Below are 23131 nucleotides of genomic sequence, written 5' to 3' on the forward strand. Positions count from 1 at the left end.
ACTTTTTAACCGTTTGACCAATTTCCATTTTTTTTGCTTACTTTTGTAGATATTTTTGTTGCCTAAGAATGCTGTGAATAAGCTGTACCTTTAAATCATCGTTTCGAAATGGATAAATACCAAAAACCGTTCAAAAACACGTATTGAAAAAATAAGAATTTTGGCAAAATTTTAGTTGTTTTCATGCTTAGTTTCGGGCTAAAAGTGAAAAATTAATACTTAATAATCATATGGAAGCCTTAAACTTCAGTTTTTGGAGTGTTCTGAATCAAAAAATATTTTCATGTTCTAAATGCGAGGAAAAAAAATTTGAAAAAAAAAATCCTCCATTGTTTTCCATATCCTTAAATTTGATGCTAAGTATCTGGTTTGGAGTAATAAATTGCAAAAAATCGTCAAAAACTCCAGTTTAACATGAAAGAATCAAGTTTTAAGGGATGTTTTGGCATTTTTTGGAGAAAAGTATCATAAAAATGACTACTTTGATGAATAGTTTGTTTAGGATAAAGATAGGCAACAGAAATATCTACAAAAGCAAGCTAAAAAAATTGAAATTGGTCAATCGGTTAAAAAGTTATCGGACTATGAAGATATTTTTTTTTGTAAAAAGAAGAAAAAAATAAATTAGATCTTTAAAAACTCATATTTTGCGTGACTTTGGAAAAATTTAATGTTCTACGAGTTTATTCGAAATTTAATTTGTGAGAAATTCATAAAAAAAAGGTTGAAAATTGAGACAGTTATGGCACTTGAAGTGAAAACACCGTTTTATTACTCGTAAATTCAACTTTGAAGCGATTGCGCCACCTCTAAATCTCAATATTTTTGGCTTAAATCCCAGGTTTCAACAACTTTTGAAAAATAAACCGCAGCCTAATGTACACAGTTACTTTTCTGGCTCTTAACGCTTATGCGTTTTCCTAACGTTTCCTTTTCAGGGCACGTTTTGAACTAGTAATGGTATATGCTTGTGAGTTTGTACCTTCCAGAATATCTTTTACTATTTGTCAGCCTGTCCCTATCTTCAATCTATCCCAGATTAAATTCCTTATTCCCATGATGAATTAAGTTCTGATTATATCAATGGTACAAATGGTCCAAGTGGATGGCCGATCATAGAATACCTAACCCCATTCTAATAAAGTTTGCCTTATCCTAAAACTAGCAGCTTCTTAAGAAACTGTCTATAAATCACGTGGTCTTTCGTTCACACAAAAAAATGTATGGACCATGGTCATTGCCCTAACCCCTCTTTTTAAATACTACGGAATTTCAGATAACTGACTCTTCTCTATTTATAAACCAAGCTGAAAATATCATCCTCCCAGATATGCACAAAACGAATTCACGAGTTTTATAAATTCCTTTCTGGCACCTTTGTGTCCCGTCTGCACGAATTCGGTGGCATCAACAAATCCACTACCTCGGCAGACGACTAGATACACAACAGGACGAGAGCTTACGCTATTGTGCAGTAACGAGAACGAGCGATATTTTTGTCATCACCATTCTGGCGAAACCAACGAAAAGCTATCACCCACCTTGCCATTGAGCGTTTCTTCATAATCCAGCTATTCAATGGAAATATCCCCAGCTATACACCCCCACGCCCTCTCCCAACTTTGTCATCCGAGAGAAAAACGGAAAATTTGGCCTGCAGTGAACGATTCCTACACGCAAGGTGGCACAATAAAATATTGTACACACGTCAGAATTTCAGCACTTTTGGGAGAAAACACGCCACCACCAGCAGCCAGCCAGCGCACCATCAACAAACAAAACTGGCATGGGGCACGAAAAACACGTTAGTGACACAAAAGCGCCGCGGGAAAAATAAGCTGCGAAGTAAAATAAGGCCACCCCATCTTTTATCCGTCGCCATCGTGCGCCTATGCTTGCTCCCGGGGCGTTCCGTCGCTGCCGTCGTCGTCCTTGTTATCGGCGTCGGGACGGGAGCAGCAGTTCATTCAGTCAACAAACCACCGCCGCTAAATCCGCTCCTTACACGCCCCCTCAACAATGAAGCACAGTGGGTCTGGTCTGAGATAAGACGTTCAAATATGTTTTGTCACGCTTTAGAATGCAATCGCGATATGATAATCGCAAGTAACATTTTAAGGTCAAATATATTAAAAGAGGTCTTCAGAACCATCATGAAACTAAAATTAAATTATTTATGTATTTAGTAACAATTTCATGCCAAGTACATTTGTGGTGTTTTTTATAAGTATAATTAAAAACCCAGATTAATCCACCTAGTGGTCCGTGTAGCTGCCGGCTTAGAATAGCACTACGGACCACCTGTTCCGGGGGTAAAAGTCCACCAAACAGGTAACCCCAATCCAAGGTGTCAGGCGACCCGTGCTGAGGGATGAATGGTTGAGGGGGTTTAAAACATGCTCGATCTTTAACGGAGCCCGTAGCGTGGGTAGATCGCCTTTTTGGGTTGCGTTGCGGTGTTAGATCTACCAAACCGAAATCTAGTGTCGTCCTATTTTTCAATTTTGGAATATGTGTTCTGATAATTATAGGCATTATAGTATTTAGTCCTTGCTACTGGTGTTGTGATGACTTCCAGTCTTTGAATAAAACTAAGTTTACCAACTTTACTTTGCATATAGTTAAAAACCTCACCATCTGAGGCTAAACTCAATGCAAAGGAAATCAAATTGGGTTAGGGATCCATGTATGTACTAACTCTTCGAAGTCTGGAAAGTGCTAGTACGCAAGGAACATACTAGAATCCTTATTACTGAACACATGTCCCATTATTGGAATGATATTGCTGCTAATGTTAAAACCCGGGTCCTAAACCTGGGGAGAATTTAGCAGTAAAACAAGGGTGATGCTAGGTTTCCGATGCATGGCCAATATCAGTACTCTTGTTTTGTTTTCTAAGAAAACAAAACAAAAACTGTATCAAAATCGATACTTTATTGCCCCTCAATGGCAATTGAGTAATGCGACATGCACTACACTAAGGATACGGGTAATGTCACAATAGATCTAAAAACTGGTCGCAGTGACAAACCCGAACAGGAAAAAAAAATCCACCTAGTGGTGATAGTGCCTTTCTCGTCGAATATGTACTCTAGGGCAGTTCAGACTTCAAACATGTTAAAAACTCAAAGCTCCCATATGTTCATTACAATCCTTGGTGCAAAACTAGAGTCCTGTCAAATTTTCAGCCATTGTGGTGGTGATTTAATGGTGGCCCAAGAGCAAAAGGGGTTTATATGGGAATTACTATGCAAAATTTTCAAAAAAGGTTCTTCACGCTGCAGAGCATTAATATATGGATGAAGTTCTTTGCTCAAAGTCAAATTGAATTTATCAGATCTCAATGATGAATGTTGCCGAAGACCGCAACTCATTTCGACTCACGAGTCAAAAGTTATTAATCAATATTCATCCATACATGCTTGAACAGAAGACCACAGCTCGACCGACACGCTTGACACGCAATCATAGTATGCGTGTTAGCTTCTTGCAGGACATCGTGTAAGAAGATGCGCATGTGAGTGAGAATTTGTTTAATATCTTTTTTGCCGATTGTCGAAATAAGTTCCGGTCTTCGGCAACATTAATCATTGAGATCTGAAGAATTCAATTTGGCTTTGACCCTATGACTTTATCCATGTGTGAATGCTCTACAACGTGGAGAACTTTTTTGAAAATTCTCCATAGTAATTCCCATACAAACCTATTTTGCTCTTGGGCCACCATTAAATCACAACCGAAATGGCTGAAAATTTGACAGAACTGTAGTTTTGCACCAAGGATTGTAATGAACATATGGGAGCTTTGAATTTCCAACATGTTTGAAATCTGAACTGCCCTAATGTACTCATGAACTTTTCGTCGACGTTAGCCAAAATGTTCCTGAATTCTGAAAACACTTCATATAGAAAAGCAACAATTTTAGCAGAGCCATCATCGATTTGGGAAAATAATTGATGATACATATTCCGATGTTATGTTCAACAACAAAACAGAGCTGAAAAATATCATACCTCTCAGTTGACTGCTTGACCACCTTAACCCTAGTCGTGTATTGGGATCATTATGACCACATTCCATCCACTACGGCAGCGGGGTGAGCGTCAGCTAATGCATGAAGAAGGTTAACTTTATTCACAATCACAAATCACTTTGTGATCTTTTTTTTTAAAGGCAGTTACACCGTCTTCGACCTTGCGGCCTCTACAGACTGAACATTTGAGATCTTCGCCAATGTTTATTTCAGCACACTTTAGGCTAGATTTTATTATCATGCATTGGTAACATGATTCATGTAAAATTTGACCTTCCTACGAGAAAAATGCATTCAAATTCTTAAATTTCATTTCCATTCAAATTTCAATCGCAATAAGAAAAGTGAGGGCTCAACCATTCATTCATTTATTTAGTTAACATCAAATTCATGATAATACTGAATCAACAATTTGCCGCCATAATACTCGATTTGCAGCTGCAGCTCTCCAACGTCGGTCACGCCCAACACTCGCCAGATCACGCTCCACCTGGTCCGCCCATCGTGCTCTCTGCGCTCCACGCCTTCTTGTACCAACCGGATGGTTAGCAAACACCAACTTTGCAGGGTTGTTGTCCGGCATTCTTGCAACATGCCCTGCCCACCGTATCCTTCCGGCTTTGGCTACCTTCTGGATGCTGGGTTCGCCGTAAAGTGCAGCGAGCTCGTGGTTCATCCTTCTCCGCCACACACCGTTCTCCTGCACGCCGCCGAAGATCGTCCTTGCCACCCGTCGCTCGAAAACTCCGAGTGCTTGCTGGTCCTCCTCGAGCATCGTCCACGTCTCGTGCCCGTAGAGAACCACCGATCTTATTAACGTCTTGTACATGGTACATTTGGTGCGGGGGTGAATCTTTTTTGACCGCAGTTTCTTCTGGAGGCACGACTTCCACTGATGATGCGCCTTCGTATTTCACGGCTCACGTTATTGTCAGCCGTTAGCAAGGAACCGAGGTAGACGAATTCTTCTACCACCTCGAAAGTATCCCCGTCTATCGTAACATTGCTGCCAAGGCTTGTCCTGTCTCGCTCAGTCCCACCTACCAGCATGTACTTTGTCTTAGCCGCATTCACCACCAGTCCGACCTTTGCTGCTTCACGTTTCAGGCGGGTGTACTGTTCTGCCACCGTTCCAAATGTCCTAGCAATAATATCCATGTCATCCGCAAAACATACAAATTGGCTGGATTTCGTGAAGATCGTACCCCGGCTGTTGAGCCCGGCTCGTCGCATAACACCTTCCAGGGCGATGTTGAATAGTAGGCAGGAAAGTCCATCACCTTGTCGTAGTCCCCGTCGAGATTCAAATGAACTGGATAGTTCACCCGAAATCCTTACGCTGTTCTGCACACCGTCCATCGTTGCTCTTATCAGTCTAGTCAGCTTCCCGGGAAAGCTGTTCTCGTCCATAATTTGCCATAGCTCTGTGCGGTCGATACTGTCGTATGCTGCTTTGAAGTCGATGAACAGGTGATGCGTTGGGACCTGGTATTCACGGCATTTCTGGAGGATTTGCCGTACGGTGAAGATCTGGTCCGTTGTCGACCGGCCGTCGATGAAACCGGCTTGGTAACTTCCCACGAACTCATTTACTTTAGGTGAAAGACGACGGAAGATGATCTGGGATAGCACTTTGTAGGCGGCATTCAAAATGGTGATCGCTCGAAAGTTCTCACACATTAACTTGTCGCCTTTCTTGTGGATGGGACAGATTATCCCTTCCTTCCACTCCTCCGGTAGCTGTTCGGTTTCCCAGATCTTGACAACTAACTGGTGCAGACAGGTGGCCAACTTTTCCGGGCCCATCTTGATGAGTTCCGCTGCGATACCGTCCTTACCAGCCGCTTTGTTGTTTTTGAGCTGGTGGATGGCATCCTTAACTTCCCTCAGCGTGGGAGTTGGTTCGTTCCCATCCTCTGCTGCACCAACATAGTCATTTCCTCCACTGCCTTGGTCCTCCGTGCCTACATTCTCTTCGCCATTCAGGTGCGCGTCGAAGTGCTGCTTCCACCTTTCGATCACCTCACGTTTGTCCGTCAGGAGGCTCCCGTCCTTATCCCTGCAGATTTCGGCTTGCGGCACGTAGCCTTTGCGGGATGCGTTGAGCTTCTGGTAGAACTTGCGTGTTTCCTGTGAACGGCACAGCAGTTCCATTTCCTCGCACTCCGCTTCTTCCAGGCAGCGCTTTTTCTCCTGGAAGAGACGGGTCTGCTGCTTCCGCTTCTGTCTGTATCGCTCCACATTCTGTCGGGTTCCATGCTGCAGCATTACCGCCCGCGCTGCATCCTTCTCCTCCAGAACCGCTCTGCACTCCTCGTCGAACCAATCGTTTCGTCGACTCCGTTCTACGTACCCGATAGTGCTCTCAGCTGCGTTGTTGATGGCTGCTTTGATTGTACTCCAGCAGTCCTCTAGAGGGGCCACATCGAGCACACCCTCGTCCGGCAACGCTGCCTCGAGATTCTGCGCGTATGCGGTGGCGACATTCGGTTGCTTCAGTCGCTCTAGATCGTACCGGGGCGGCCGCCGGTAATGTACGTTGTTAATAACGGAGAGTTTTGGGCGCAGTTTAACCATCACCAGGTAGTGATCGGAGTCGATATTAGCGCCACGATAGGTCCTGACGTCGATAATGTCGGAGAAGTGCCGTCCATCAATCAGAACGTGGTCGATTTGCGATTCCGTTTGTTGTGGTGATCTCCAGGTGTAACGATAAGGGAGGCTGTGCTGGAAGAAGGTGCTACGAATGGCCATGTTCTTGGAGGCGGCGAAATCGATGAGGCGTAGGCCATTTTCGTTTGTCAGCTGGTGGGCGCTGAACTTTCCAATCGTCGGTCTGAATTCCTCCTCCTGGCCTACCTGAGCGTTTAGATCCCCTATGATGATCTTGACGTCGTGGTTTGGGCAGCGGTCGTACTCGCGTTCGAGCTGCGCGTAAAATGCGTCTTTGTCATCATCAGTGCTTCCGGAGTGAGGGCTCTGCACGTTTATTATGCTAATGTTGAAGAATCGGCCCTTGATTCTCAACCTGCACATTCTTTCGTCGATCGGCCACCAACCGATCACGCGCCTCTGCATGTCGCCCATCACTATAAAAGCTGTTCCCAGCTCACGTGTGTTGCCGCAACTCTGGTAGATGGTATGATTACCTCTAAACGTTCGCACCATAGATCCTGTCCAACACACCTCCTGCAGCGCTACGATTCCGAACCCGCGGTCCTTCAGTATATCGGCGAGTATGCGGGTGCTCCCGATGTAGTTGAGAGATCTGCAGTTCCACGTACCGAGCTTCCAATCGCAAGTCCCTTTTCGTCGCTGTGGTCGTCGCCATTGGTATCGGTTCGCATTCTTCTCTTGTTGATTTTCCGGTGCTAGTCTTTTTTACGGCTGGCTCGCAGGGCCTGACACCAACCCACTAACCCAGGGAGCTGGGCTTACCTTCCCGGAAGCTACGGGTTCTGCATTGGCATTTCCTCCAACTACAGTGCTAAATAGCTAGGCTCGAGCGCCAGTCTTCGCCGGGGGTGGTGTTTTTAATGGGCGCCCAGGAGATAATATTTTACCTGAGCTTCCACCCCCGAGAGGGCTCAACCAGCCGCACCCAAATTGTGAGCAGTAATTTTAGAAGCATTGAAGATTGAAAAACTGTATAAGGTGTTGATGCGATTAAATTATATTTTTTTCCATAAAACGTTGATCCATCCTACTATACATTTACACCGCAGAAATCTGAAATGGTGTGATTTGAAGAGATCGCTTTGGTCACGATTTTGTTCTCTAATAAATAATAATCTTATAATCTTACCCAACGTTTACATGCTATCAAAAAAGCCACAGTTTGATTTATCGCTTTGACATCTATTTTGTTCACCTTTATAATTGCGCTATTTGATGTGCAGCTTGCATGTGTTTTGTTAGATTTTGCGTTTGACCACTTCCGGCGCGACACCTGCTACCGATTCCGGTTGTCTCAAATAGGGTCTGAGGCTATGTTTTTGTCAACTGTTCATCCGGTTACCTGAGAAGCCGAAATTTAATGTGATCTGAGGCTATTTTCTTGCTAATCGTTCAGCAAATTTTTGAAAAAGCCGCGATTTTATGTATCGCATGCGTGATTTTGGTTCACTTCTATTAAATCACTTCCAATGGAACACCCGTTTAACGGATTCCAAAATATTATTACAAGTTCTAGATGTGGCCTGAGACTATTTTCTTGTTGACCGTTCATCAGATTATCAAAAACGCCGCTATGGTTTAGTTCCCTTCTAAATTTTACCACTTCCGACGCGTTACTCGTTTTGTCACCAGTTCTGGAACACTACCGGTTCTCCTAAATATGGTTTGAGATTATTTGTTGATTAACCGTTTATCTTGTTACTGAATACGCCATTGATATGTCGCATGTATTGGTTTTCTTTTACATTTGACCATTTCTGGTGGGATACCCGCAATCGTTTCCGTAACACACTGATATGGCTTGCGTCTATTTTCTTGCAACTGTTGGGTTTGGTGTCACTTCCGGCCCGGAACCGGTTGCGGAACACTACCGATAGTCTCTTAAATAGTCTGAGCCTATTTGCTTGCTAAAGTTTATTAGGTTATCAAAAAAGCCATGGGTTTGGTTCAATTTTATATTTGGCCACTTCCGGCGGGACACTCGGAACCGGTTCTGGAATACTACCGGTCCAGATATGGTCTGAGACTGTTTTCTTGCTAACTACTCATCAGGTTATCGAAAATGCCGCAGTTTTATGTGTCGCATGCACGGATTTGGTTCACTTTTATATTTGGCCTCTTCCGGCGGGACATCCGAAACCGGTTCCGGAACACAACCGGTTCAGATATGGTCTGAGACTGTTTTCTTGCTAACTGTCCATCAAGTTATCGAAATTGCCGCAATTTGATGTGTCCCATGCATGGATTTGGTTCACTTTTATATTTGGCCACTTCCGGCGGGACATCCGGAACCGGTTCCGGAACACAACCGGTTCAGATATGGTCTGAGACTGTTTTCTAGCTAACTGTTCATCAGGTTATTCAAAATACCGCAGTTTGATGTGTCGCATGTATGTGTTTGTTACATTTTTATGTATGGCCCCTTCCATGCGTACTGGTCCGGAACACGTAAATGGCCATAACTCCGGAACGGCAGGACCGATCCGAACCATTTTCAATAGGAAACAATGGGGCCAGATTCCGCGTCGAATAAACCATCGGTCATTAAAATCGGTTGAGGTTTACTGCCAAAAAGTGATGTGAGTTTTTTTTGTACACATACACACATACACACATACACACACACACACACATACACACACACATACATGGCGTCGGTCTACTGGGTTGGATCCGAGCCCGCGGTTGGAAAGGGGTCCCCGGCAAGGGTCGGGGTAGGTGAGATCCTGCTGTCTGCAACCTACGGGTGCATCTGATAGGGCCTGAAGGGTAGTGATACCCTTCCTTACGGGCAGGTCAGATCGGGTTGCACGTGGGCATCAGTTCTTGATGTCCGCTCAGCAGTAGGGCGCGGGCGGGGTTGACCCTGCCCGCCTTCCGAGGACAAAGGGAGTGGCGAGGACCACTCGGGAAACTGGCTAAGCGCCAGCATGCTACCGTGATGGACTCTCCAAAGCGAGTCATCGATGTTCGTTGCTGCAGGCTACGCAGCTAACCTTGTGGGTGCGATGTGCACTAGCCCCTCTCTGAAGCAATACCTTCTTGGTGGTTCCGGAGAGACGTAGGGTTTGGCGACCATAGGAATGGTTTAGTGGGTACGAGGAGAGAGTAGTCCTGGATTTTACTTTTGTTGTAGAAGACGGCCTGTCAGACCTACACTACCCTAACCTTCTGTTAGGGTGTCTGTTGAGCAGATTATCCCCCTATGGTTTAGAAGGAAAAAAAAAAAAAAAAAAAAAACACACACACATACATCACCTCAATTCGTCGAGCTGAGTTGATTGGTATATGTGACTTGATCCTCCGAGCCTTCTATCAAAAAGTCGTTTTTGGAGTGAACATATAGCCTTTCCAGTACACTTAGTGTACGAGAAAGGCAAAAACAATATGCACAGTTTTTAAGGGTTCCAGATGGTTTTTGAAACGTCTTGAAAACCTACAGAACTATCCATTGTTGTGTGGGAGAGCAGTTGGTTGATAACTGTAGAAATGGAAAATCTATCATTATGCAATTGCGGCGTTTGCGAAAAAAATGCGACGTTACGCCAAAGAGAAAAAGAAGACTCATAAAAATAATATGAACAAAAAGAGACGGTTCTCCAAACCTCCTCAAAACTATTGTGTGAACTAGTATTGTAAACACTGTAAATTAAACCATTTTCAATTTTTAATCAAAACTTAACACTCACATGACTTTCATTAATTCCTTTATCTAAGGTTCTACCCCCCTGTGCGCCGCTAACAGACTGCGTGAGTGTAAAAGCGAGAAACAGGGTGCAATAACGACTGTGACTGCCGCGTGTCCTAACGATCCTTGGCGCGCGCGAGCTCTGGCTGATGGCATTCGTCGTCTTCTACGTAGTTCTTTCTCCTGTTGAGCGTCCTTCATCATGCACAGACGACGACGTCGACCAAGAAAATATTCACTCACATACCTATATGTGGGAAATAAGTGCCGGCTAGGAGGCGTTTTTTATTGCTATCGATCAAATTGTCGGTAAAATAAAAATCCAAAAGTACGATTTCAATACGTGTGTATTTTATCGCCCCGGGTCGTTCGGAAAATGTCGAACTTCTGGTTTTGTCACCGTTTGCTTCTGGCAGTACATATTGCTGCTATGCTGTGACTTCTTACGCACGCGGTCTTTCGCTCCGAATTCATATTTCTACATTTGAAGGTCCCGTCATCGCTTCATGAGGTTATCGGTGCTGGTGGTGTCGTCATTGCTTGTCGTTTTAGATGTTTTGCTCGGGTCCCAGAGGCATCTTCGTGACACGTGTTTGGACGATGTTGAATGGTTGGTATCTGGATGAATTTAACTTTTATGGATACTCGTTTAACATGGCCACTACATGTTAAAAAAATTGCAATAAGAAAATTTTCGGTGGAGGAAACGTTGTCACTTTATGTTTTAATAAATGTATGAAATGCTAAAACATAATTTAAGTATTCATTGACATTGCAATTCGAGGGTCATCCTGTATTCTGTCTCAACTCGTCATTACACCATTCGAGCATTTACAGATCATTTTGATATTTCTGGATTAGCAAGATTTAAACAGGAATAGTTTTTGCCTTTTTTCACTAGCTCACTAACTCATCAAACACTCTCTATTTCTGTCAATTTTCAATTACATAGTCTACATATTTGTTTCCACTGTTACCACCACTACAATCCGTCAAACATTTTGTTTTTTTTTTGCTGCTTTCCCCAACCTCGGAAACCTTCATTCGCCAAATCATTCTCGACCTGGTTGGCCCACCTAATGCGCTGTGTTTCACGTCATGATGTCTTCTTCTTTCTTCTTTCTGGTTCGACGTTTCGACTGAACTAGAAGTTGAATATAAGTCATAAATGGTCAAAATTTAATTTCATTCGGTTCATTGAATCCGGATACATAACAGATCGAAGTTGTCTATCTGATAACTGTACTTTTTTTTCTAGAATCTTTATAACTTTGTGCAGAATAGCCCGATCTTTTCCAAATTTGGACCATTGATACACAACTAGTTGATCAACTTACAGTGAAAATTTGTGAGAATATTTGGTTCACTTTTCGAAAAGTTACAGCTACTTGAAAATGTTTTGAGAAGTGAAAATTCTGCCAGTCCCGATTATTTTGTCTATCCCCTGTATAGTGAAAGATGTCCCAAAAAGTCATTCAGGAATTCCTCTTGATATTTCATAGTGGATTTCTCCTGGAATTCTTTGGGAGTTTTCTCCTGGAATTCCTTGGGTGATTCCTTTTAGAATTTCTTGGGAGATTCCCTTCGAAATTCCTTTAGAAAATCCTCCTGGAATTCCTTCGCGATTTCCTTCATGAATTTCTTCGGGATTTCCTCCTGGACTTCCTATGAAGATTCCTCTTGGAATTCCTTCGTGGTTTCCTCTTGAAAATTTTTTGAGGATTCCGTTTGGATTTTTTTTTGAGGATTGTTCCCAAAATTCCTTCGGTGGTTCCCCCTGGCATTCCTGCAGGGATTTCTCCTGTAATTGCTTGGGAGATTCCTCCTAGACTTTCTTTGAAGATTCCTCCTATGGAATTCCTTCGGGGATTCCTCTTGGAGTTCCTTCGGAGATTTCTCTTGGAATTTCTTCGCGGATTCCTCCTGGAATTGCTTCGGAGATTCTTTCTGGAGGATTCCTTCTAAAATTCCTTAGGAGATTCATTTCGGTATTCCATCGGGGATTTTTAATGGAATTTCTTCGGGATTTCCTCTTGGAATTCCTTCGTGGATTCGTCTTAGAATTCCTTCGGGGATTCTTCCTACAATTTTCGTTGATTCCTCCTAGGAAACCCCAAGGGGATTCCTTGTCAAATTACTTTGGAAATTTCTGCTGGAATACCTTCAGGGATTCCTCCTGGAATTCCTTTGGGAGTTCCTGCTGTAATTCCCTTGGGAATTCTGCTTGAATTCATTTGGAGGAATCCTCCTGGATTTTGTTCTAAAACCCTCGAACATTCCAATCAGGGATTTCTTCAGAGGTTTCTACGGGGATCTCTCTAAGATACATTCTTGGCCAACCAGAGGTTCCTGCCGAAGCTTCTCCAGGGTTACATACAGCAGTTTCTGCAGAGATTGATCCAGAAGCTTCTTCAAGGATTCCTCCAGGATTTTTTTTAGTGCCCCTCGTGGAATTCCTTTTGAGAGTCCTCTTGAAATTATTCGGGGGTTTCTTAGTATAAATAGAACGACCTTATCATCATATTTGACAGTTTCTGAAGGTTCTAAGAAAACAAAAAAAAAACTGTAGTAAATACATATTTAATTGCCATTCATTAGTAATGCAGTAATGGATCTAATCACTGGTCACAGTGACAGACCAGAACAGAAATAAAAAGGTATTCATTCAAACGTAATACCTAGATCATCAATGGTCAATAATAATAGCATAATGTTGACACTATGGTCAAATATTGGGCACGCCTATTCACGCCGCCGCCGCCGCCGGCCAAAAATGGCCCTTTGAGATTTTAACCCAAGCGAAGTAACCAACAATAAGGGGAATGAAGAGAAAGTAGATCCGGAAGTAATGCACATCCCCATAAACGATGAAGCAGAAATTCTATTCACATCGATTGACTGCCGCAAAAAAGGGAAAGTAAAGGGACAGGAAACGACAAGCGGAAGTCTGTCTAACGAAGACTCATCACCCCAGCGCATCATCTTGCGTCCTGTTATTCCAGCAACACGGAACACACTCCAAGCTACAAATGCTGTTTCTTCTTGTTCTAACGCTTCAGATCCACAGGCTAGATACAGGGAGAAGTTATGACCTCTTGTGGCTACTGTGTGGTACTGAATCTACATTGTTATTCGACTAGACTCTCAATGCACGCTAGTAGCACAGGGTCTGCCAAATGCACATCAAGCAATCTAGTAGTCGCACAAACTGTCGTCGCGTCACTACTTCGCGAACGTCAAAGTGTAAACACAAGATACTTCCTGGGGGCACCCGCTTGTCCACAATAATTCCAAGCCTCACAGCTTCTCTCCGCAATATTGTGGAGTCCTTCGAGGCAGCTTGTGCTGTTCGCTCCTCTGCAGCAGCTTCGTCGAATTAGATTCACCGTACAGGAACGGTTCTTTTTGCTGAAATTAGGCCTCTGTCAAAGCGGGACAAGCCGCAAAAGCGAAGGAAGAGAGAACAAAAATCCGAAATTATAACAAATACACCATTCAAAGCCAGGATTGAGTTGAAGGCTGAGGAGCAAGAATAGATGAACTCCAAGTCTATCATACGGCGCAAAAAGCTGTTCAGCGACCCAAAACCTCCACAGAAAAAGTGAAATTTGAGAAAAAGTAGTTTGCCTCCATTGTTATTTTATTTGTTTTGTTTTATAAATTGCAGTTAGTTTTGTTATGTTTTTATATCAACTACTCAGCTTCAAAGTGTGAACTTTTGCCCCACTTTATTCGAACTTTTGCCCTATTGGTGGGGTAAGAGTTCAAATCGAGAGTAGCTTTAAAGAGAAAATGGATTAAATCTCCAAAAAAATGAATTTGTTTGAGAAAAAATCTTGTCAAACTGAGGGCCAACCAATAAAGAGTAGAATCACGAAATCACGAAAACATTTATTATTTAAATTGATTTTTTTCTGACATTTTTTGAATATAACCACTAGGGTCGTACTTTTGCCCCACCAAACGATATTGGATCGCATAAATGAAAAGCAGTAAATTTTCAAGAAATTCCGTCAGGGTTTCTTCCTGAAACTTTTTTGCAAATATCTCTTGAATTTCTCTCCAGGGTTTTTTTTACAAGATTTCTTCCGTATTCCTTCACGCTACTTGTCTTGGAATGCCGGATTCCTACCAGCATTTTTCCGAGATTCGAATATTTATTTATAATCTTCCTTGAGAATCCTCCAGTATTCCGGCATTCTGAACGATTTCTTATGGATTGTTTTACGGGGATCATACGAAATTTCTCTGGAGGTTTTCCCAGTATTGCTTCCAGCGTTCTCATGGATTTCAACCAGGATTCATCCCGAGGTCTCCTCAAGAGTTGCTCTCAGGATATGCCGCAGATGTTATTGTGAAACTTATGTTAGAGTTTTCCTCGGGATTACTCTTGAAGGAGTTATTCCTGGGATTTGTAAAGCTCCCCCAAGGGTTTTAAGGAGTTTTTTTGCAGAAATTTTCTGCAGGAATTCCTTCTGGGATTTCTTCCAAAGTTTCTCTCGTGATTTCTTCAATAAATTTCCGACAGATTTCTTCTAGAGTTCATGAGAAAAATTGGGATTGAAGAGGAAATATTAGAGAAATTTAAGGACGAACTCTAAACACATCTTAAAGAAATCCCGGGAGAAACTACATGAGAAACCCAGTAGGGGAATCTACGAGAAGTATCTGAAAACTGTCTCTGGAGAAAATCCATGGAAGAACTACTGCAAAAATCTCGAGGAAAACTGGAAATGAATTAAACCCTACACACCTAGAAAATATCATGTAATTTTAAGTGTCCTGAACCTGACATATACGAGCATCTTCAAAAACACAAATTTAGAGGTTAAAACATGTAAATTTACGTCTTTCAAGACACCCCAAAATGAAACTTATTTTTTCTTAGCGTCTAGCAATCGCTAAAACCGATTTGACAGATAAAACATAGAAAAGTAAAATAGTGCCATGCATAGATTCGAACACCGGATCTCTTGATTGAGAGCCACATCACTTACCTCTCAACTATTTCACCGAGTTAGAAAATAGCTGATGAACGTGATTCTGATTTTACGTTTTTGGTGAAACGAAATTGTTGACATCTTACGCAACCAACCAGCACTTACATGATGCGCGTAAAATTGAGTCCAATTTATGATTCAGTCTTGGAAACGTTTACGTTCTTTGGTGATTCTGTTTCGTGCAAATTTCAGAATTTCTAAGTGTGTAGTAGGATGTTGGGGTTGGGATAGGGGTTTCCAGTTAGCCTAGCTGTTAAGGCTATGGATCACCAATCCAGAGACGGCGGGTTTGAATCCCGTTGCAGTCGGGAAAATTTTCTCGACTTCTTGGGCATAGTGTATCATTGTCCTTGCCTCGCAATATACAAGTTCATGTAATGGCAGGCAAAGAAAGCGCTTCAATAGATAACTGTGGAAGTGCTCAAAGAACACTAAGAAGAAGAAGGAATCTTTCATAATTGTTTGCTGAAACTCCTGCAGGGCTTCTCCCAAGTATTTCTAAAGTTGCTCCTGTAGGAATGTATCCAGAAATTTCTGTGGGGATTTCTCCAATAATTCTTCCCAGAGTTATTCCGAGGATTCTCCCAGAAATGTATTTAGTTATTTTCTCCGGTATCCCTTCAGAAATTCCTGCTGAGATTCCTCCAGAAATTCTACCGGGGATTCATCCAAAGATTTCTACGGGGACACATTTATTTAAAAAAATGCGATAGATTCTTTATTTATTGAAACTGAAATTACTCAAACAATTTATCTCAGGGAATATCTCAAGCATTCCTCTTTCGATTTTCTTATATAGGGCATCTTTTATGGATTTCTCGGAGAGTTCCTCTTAAGACTACTCCAGGGTTTCCACATCATGCAATTTCTGCTGGGAATTCTGCAGGAATGCTTACGTGGGTTTCTCTAGGAAATGTCATGTAGAATCCTAACGAGCAAGGTTGTTAACCGATAAATTATCGACGGTTAACTCATCGCAAACTCGATAACGATAAAGGTTTCTCGATAATCTCTCGATAACGATAATCAAACGATAAATCAACGCGCAGATCAACGTACCTTCGATAATTTTGCGATAAATCTAGTTGCCCTAGTGACGGCATCAACAACGGTTCAGATCGCGAAGAAAATTTTTCGGAGACGTTATCGAGTCGATAATTTCCACAGTTAACTGTATCGCCGATGACGTTTCCGCCTGAAGACGTTATCGACGATAAACGATAACAGACATTAACTTTATCGCCGATAACGATAATTTATCGATTAACAACCTTGCTAACGAGGATATCTTCAGAGTTTTCAATAGAGGTCCCTCGAATGATTTGGAGATTGCCAGTTGTTACGTGGAAATGTTGTGGGAACCCCTATACACTGTGTGTTTATGTATGTCAATCTTCGGTTGTTTTCTGTTTTGCACCCGTGCTGTCAATATGGGGCTGTCCATAAACCACGTGGTCATTGGGGGGGTTTCGGCCAATGACCATTTTGTGTGGACAAATAAAAAATTTTGTATGGACTAATGACCACGCGGGGGGGGGGGGGGGGGTTTGAAAAGTCCCAAAAAATAATCACGTGGTTTATGGACAGCCCCTATGTATAGATCAATGAATAGATCATCAAAATGAAGCAACAGCACGGGCGCAAAGGATAAAATTTATCCGTTTTTATGTGTAAAACACCGAAGTTGTGAGTACTTTTTTCGTATATTTTATGACACTTAGGCTAATTAAAATAATAAAATTACAGTTTTACAGCATAGGGTGAATGAATCAACCGTGTGTTCTCATTGCCTTGCTAGAAGATCGGTGCCCGAAAGCTGATGTTCGTAACACCAGTGATGAAATTAATCTTATCATAAAGCAATTCGCGAGTGTAAAGCCAACACAACGCTTACTCACGATTCGGAGAGTTAACAGTGTGTGAGTTTATTCACACGATTCACACCCGCCTGCTTCGTAAATAAGAAGCAAAACGAAAATAAAAACACTCATGAGTTTTTATTCGTGAATAACTAGTGGAGGTGTGGGAAGTGCATTTTAATGTGGTTATAATAGCAAATCCAATGTCTATCCATCATACACTAATGCTTTATGCTTCATTGTTCCTGAAAAGCAGCACTACCAGTCGTGAAAATGCGTTTTTCGTCAAAATGCAAAAAACTCAGCGAAGTTTAGCGAATCGCATATTAGTGCTTGCCAGCTTCGTTTACTTACGAGTATTCCCGGGCCCCTGTTGTTCACGAGTAGGTTTGTTTTGGTTTGTGTCTGCTCAGCTGCAATCTTCATCATTTTCCATCTCTGGAGATTGCCATATGGATTCCTTCAGAGATTAGTTAAGAGATTTTTCCTGGAATTCATCTAGAGCTTTCTACAGAAATTACTTACGGCATTCCTTCAGGAATCCCTGGTAATTTCTCCACGAATTTTTCCAACGATTCCTCCATAAATTTCAACTGGAATTTCACCAAGGATTTTTCCGGTGATTTCTTTTGGGGTTTAGAATAGGTTTCCTTAGGGATTTTTCTACATAGCTTTCTCCAAATGTGTTTCTAGGGATACTTCTAAGAATTTCTTCAGAGATTCCTTCAGGAATCGTGCTCACTTTTATGATAAACTTACTTTCCTGTTACATGCGTGACCGCTTCAAGTATTAAGTATGAATCATGGGTACGCGCTGTTTTCGGTTTAGAACACTTTGGAAATTACTGCTGAAAAGCAGCGGAAACAGAGCCAAATGCACTAGTAGAGCCTGTCTTCTGTGGACCACAATTACTACAAATTGCGGCCATGTTGTGCTCCAACAGTGATTTCATGACAACAACAACAAGAATAAGAAGTTGAAGAATAAGAAGAAAAAGAATGAGAAAAATAAGAAGAAGAAGAAGTTTACTAGCTCAGCAACACATTTAACTTGTTTATTGTACTTTACTGCCGTGAATCGCATATCAGTCCTATATTTGCAGGTTTTCCTATGCAAATAGGACACATATGTTATTCACGGCAGTTTAGTACTCTAACCTAGGCTCTTATTCAAAATTTCTCGAAATAAAAGCAGAGTTTCTTTTCGATGGAGTTTTTGCTTTGCTAAATTTGTCTTTTAAGTTAACTTTTGTTTAATCCTTCAGGACGCACCTGTTTGAGCCTCTGACTGCACCGTGCTCGCGCGCTGTATACGACGTGCGACATTTTTTGATGGTGATGTACTTTTTACAACGGTGCACGTTCTAAAGGGTTATCATTTTGATGTTTGGTTCCTCTTCATTAGATTCAATGTTGTACATTCCATATATCATTTCGTTTCTCATGAACTTGTGAAAATGCGTATGGCATACCCTTTGTTATCATCAAGCTTTTGAGTTGCTCACTGAAGCCTACGATATTTATTATCCTTTACATCTTTTATGCAAACGATTTTTTCATATGTTTGCGAAAACCAGTAAACCAGTCATGCGTTATGGCTCGAAACAATGATTTGGTTAGCCCAAAGTAGCACAATTGAATTAATACTTGGAATGTTTGATTGTAACGTAATCAAAGTGACATTTTCGAAAAGTTTTCTTGCTGTTTAATCGATGAAAATCCATGAAAAAATCCATCCCCACAATAATTGAATTGAAAACCTCTTGCAACTACTGCGGAAACCAGTCATTACCAGGAAATCTCCCAATTAAAAACCAGTTGCCGCCCGTTTCCCAGGTCAGTAAGCAGAACGAAATCCAATTATACCAACTTTACCGTTTTGTGTTTGTTGTTTGCTCCTGCTGATGGTTGCGCCCCGGCTGAACTGCTGCTGGTTTCCGCTTTAGATTCAGCTATGACCGCTCCAAACAGTTGGATTTCCGGCTTTTTTCTTCTAAATTTCCACCGAAAAAATCACTTGAACGATTCACAATGATTTCACATTGCTCACCGGAATTTGTGCTTTCGACTACTTGCCTAAACACGTGAAGCCATTAGTAGGCTTGGTTGGAACATTTTGCCTTCAGCACTGATTCACTCACTTCAGTTGAACCACCTGCAAACGCTGCTACTTTTGGCGCGACTCGACGCGGCGGCTCAACCGTAATAGTAGCGGTAGTCGGGGATCATTAATTATGTGTTTCACTCGAACGTTTTAATATAACTTTTTCAATTAATTTGCGCTCACTTTTCTACCTTGGCGCGGGCGGGTGCTAGACTGCCGGCTGTTCTGTTCTGTACTGCAGCTGCAAAGCACTCGGGGGCCGAGATTTCTTCCGTTGTTAGGCTCCTGTCTCAACACTTCGCGCCGGCTGTATGATGGATTTCCAGTTTTTCACTTGTCTGCCCCCTGTTGGGAGGTCTCGTTGGAATCCACTTTAAGGGATGCGAATTCCGTTTCACATGAGCTAGAATTTCTGTGGTTTTCTTCGGAACTCGGTTAGATGGATATACACAGTGAGTTTCCTTTTTTGAGGTTGAATCCGAGTAGGTGTCCTCTGAAGGACACGGACAGCACAATTAATAGTACAAACGAATGTAACAATTTGTCTCCACCATACACTTCGTCGTTCACCTGCTATGTAGTGTACAGAATTGGCTTCATGGAACCGGCTTCTGATTCCGCTCCAATTTTTCACGACCTAATCCTTTATTCATCCCTTCATCATGTACAACAAGCGCACCGGCAACCGAGCGACACTGTGCCAGCAGCGCACACGGGTTGGAGATTCCCCACACAAATCCTACGTCAAGCACACATCCCATCCACATGGAGTAGGATCAGACCGAATCCGTATCGGGAGGAAGCGCAGTCTGTAGTCGTCGCTAGTGTGTGCCACAACTATACGTATATGTAAGCCCTATACATCACAGACTGTGCTAGCGAGCTACGGATATTCCATGCCACGACACGAAAGCTGACATCCGACAGATTCATTTACTTATTCATTAGTTCAACATGAGAGCGACGCTTCGCAAGGTAGACACATCTATGTAGAGTATTCTGCATTTCACTCCCACAGCGCTTGATTCATATACGTCGTACAACACATCCCAAACACTTCACTTGCCGAAATTCTTCACCAAGGACGCTACACGATGCGATGCATCTCTTCAGAGAATCTTGAATGCACGCGCAATTCGCGATCTGCCAACAACACACTACAGCATCCAACAAATCCCAACGACAACGATGGCGTATCCTGTCAACTTTGATATCCAATTCAATCTCGTCCAAAAGTTGAAAATTTCACGGAACACCACTTCCTTTGCGGAACGCACCAGGCCTCGCTCACTGACCTACGAGATTGCTGATTTACCTTAACCCCATTCAAGCCTTCAAAATTCCGCAGTCAGCAAAACAACGCAAAACTTCACCTCGGCCTAGCTACATGTAACCGTAACCACCTTCCTCCCTGGTACAGAGTGTAACAGCGTTAACACACCCGGCTAATTGGCGCTGGGGAAATCTCAGAAAATACCACACGTGAAAACCGAACCGGTCCTGCGACAACCGTCCGCAACGGGCACCCGAATGGAACTGAAGTAAATTTTTCACAACACCGACGAACCGAGTGTCGACTGTCGAGATTTCCCTGTGCGTCCCGTCACGCCGAGCTCGTGCTAAATCCTTGTTGCTTTCCCAGCACAGCAGCACAGTCAGTGGGCAGTAGTAGTCACTGTCTGTGATTCTACGTCGTCGTCGTCGGCCCACTACTGACCCGAATGTGAATGAGCCTTTGCCGAAGTGAACGTTCCGACGACGTCGACGACGACTACGATGCAGCATTCGACCGACGACCGGCAGCCGTCGTCCTCGTCGTCTTCGGGAGGAAGTACTAGAATGGGGTGGAAAATCATATGATGCCACCACACCACGCGAGTGATGCAATGCAGGATTGGGCGACGGGAACTCGTCCGTTGTGGGTGGTAACTCAGTCAGAGTTCGATGCGGGTGAGTTGTCGCGCTTTTGTTTTGGGTGGCTGCGTGTGTGCTTCTATTTTCATGCAGTCTCAGACAGAGGAGCGAGACGATTTTCACGACGGAACTGGTTGACGTAGGTTGGGTGTTTGGGTTTTGTGTTGAGGGCGCGATAAAAAATGACGGTGGGTTTGCAGGAGTAGAAAACGAAAAAATAAAAAAAAAAAATAAAAAGATTTAGCAGCTCTCCACAATTTGACAGGTAGGAATGAGGAAGTTTTAAATATTTAGGACGACCCCATTGTGAGCCAAACCAATGGGGCACGTTCGGTGTAGTACTAGATTTGTAGTAATGAGCTGAATTTTTGTATGGTGAGAAGGTCAATTCTCCGTTTCTGCAATGAAATGGTGGAAAAAGTGTGGGTATTATGATTCCTTGCCTAAATTGATGCTGTTTGAGCAAAACTTTGGATAACTATGTTGTTTATTTCAGACTCTAGTTTAATTTAAAAACACTTCACTAATACTTTACTTTTGCAAAAGAAAATAAAAAATGAATAACTCTTTTAAAGAAAAACTAGAAAGGACGAGCAAATTCCTTTTAATTCTACTACTGTGCTTATCTTCGGACAGATAGGCCTATTTCGTCTGTGACTTACAGACTTCTTCAGTGTCAAGTGCTCGACTGAAGAAAACCTCGCATTCAGTCGAGCACTTGACACTGAAGAAGTCTGTAAGTCACAGACGAAATAGGCCTATCTGTCCGAAGATAAGCACAGTAGTAGAATTAAAAGGAATTTGCTCGTCCTTTCTAGTTTTTCTTTAAAAGAGTTATTCATTTTTTATTTTCTTTTGCAAAAGTAAAGTATTAGTGAAGTGTTTTTAAATTAAACTAGAGTCTGAAGTAACAAGTTCTACTAAAAGCTCTAAAGTAATAGTAAAGTATGTTGTTTATGTTGCAAGAAATGGAGAAACCACTGTTGCTCAAAGTTTTACTCAAACAGCATCAAATCATAATACGCACGCTTTTTGCACCATTTCATTGCAGAAACGGAGAATTGGCTTTCTCACCATACTAAAATCCAGCTTATTACTACAAATCTAGTACTTCACCGATCTGTCCTATTCTGCCATACACGTACAGTGCACGAGAGCTTGGTTGTTCTGCTACAGTGTTGAACTTTTTACGGCGGTGTGCGGCTAGGAAGAAAATTCACCTTAAACAACATTATTCATCATCTTCTTTGTGGTTCTACGTTTCCACTGGAACTTGGACTACCTCTCTTCATCTTAGTGTTCTTTGAGCATTTCCACAGTTATTAGTTGAAGGGCGTTTTTTGCCTGCCATTGCACGAATTTGTATATTGTGAGGCAAGTACAATGATACACTATGCCCAGGGGGTCGAGAAAATTTTCCCGACTGGAGCGGGCATCGAACCCGCCGTCTCCGGATTGACGATCCATAGTCTTAACCACTAGACTACTGAAGACCTTAATCAACATTACATACAATTAATTGCTTAACTTCACATTAAGATGAGACATAATCGACGATAGTAAGCCACAATAATCGGTTTACAACTTCCGCTTTTGATCCTCGGTTTCTCCAAATGTTCGCCAAGTTACGCTCCACCTAGTCCGTCCATCATGCTTTATAAATTCCACGAACTCTTGTGACAACCGGATCAGTAGGCACCACTTTGGCCAAAGCGTCCGCCTCAAACCAACCAGTGTTACAAAAACCGATGATATGTACCAAAATTCCCACCACTCGATAGTTGGTGTTAGAAAAAAACTATACAGAACAAAAAATGAAAAACATATCTTTCCCCTAAAGAAGACACCATCCAAAGT

At 42.4% G+C, this 23131-nt stretch overlaps 1 protein-coding gene across 2 annotated transcripts in view; it reads right to left on the reverse strand.

The window, feature by feature from the left end:
• LOC109420550 (chaoptin) overlaps positions 1–21449 on the reverse strand; it is a 611746-nt gene extending 590297 nt beyond the window's left edge. For both annotated transcript variants that reach the window (XM_062850196.1, XM_062850197.1), the window contains exon 1: positions 19132–21449. The gene's annotated coding sequence lies outside the window, so the exon portion shown is untranslated. The remainder of the gene's footprint in view (positions 1–19131) is intronic.
• Positions 21450–23131: the final 1682 nt, after the last annotated feature.

Source organism: Aedes albopictus, chromosome 2, assembly GCF_035046485.1.
Source record: "Aedes albopictus strain Foshan chromosome 2, AalbF5, whole genome shotgun sequence".
Classification (NCBI taxonomy): Eukaryota; Metazoa; Arthropoda; class Insecta; order Diptera; family Culicidae; genus Aedes; species Aedes albopictus.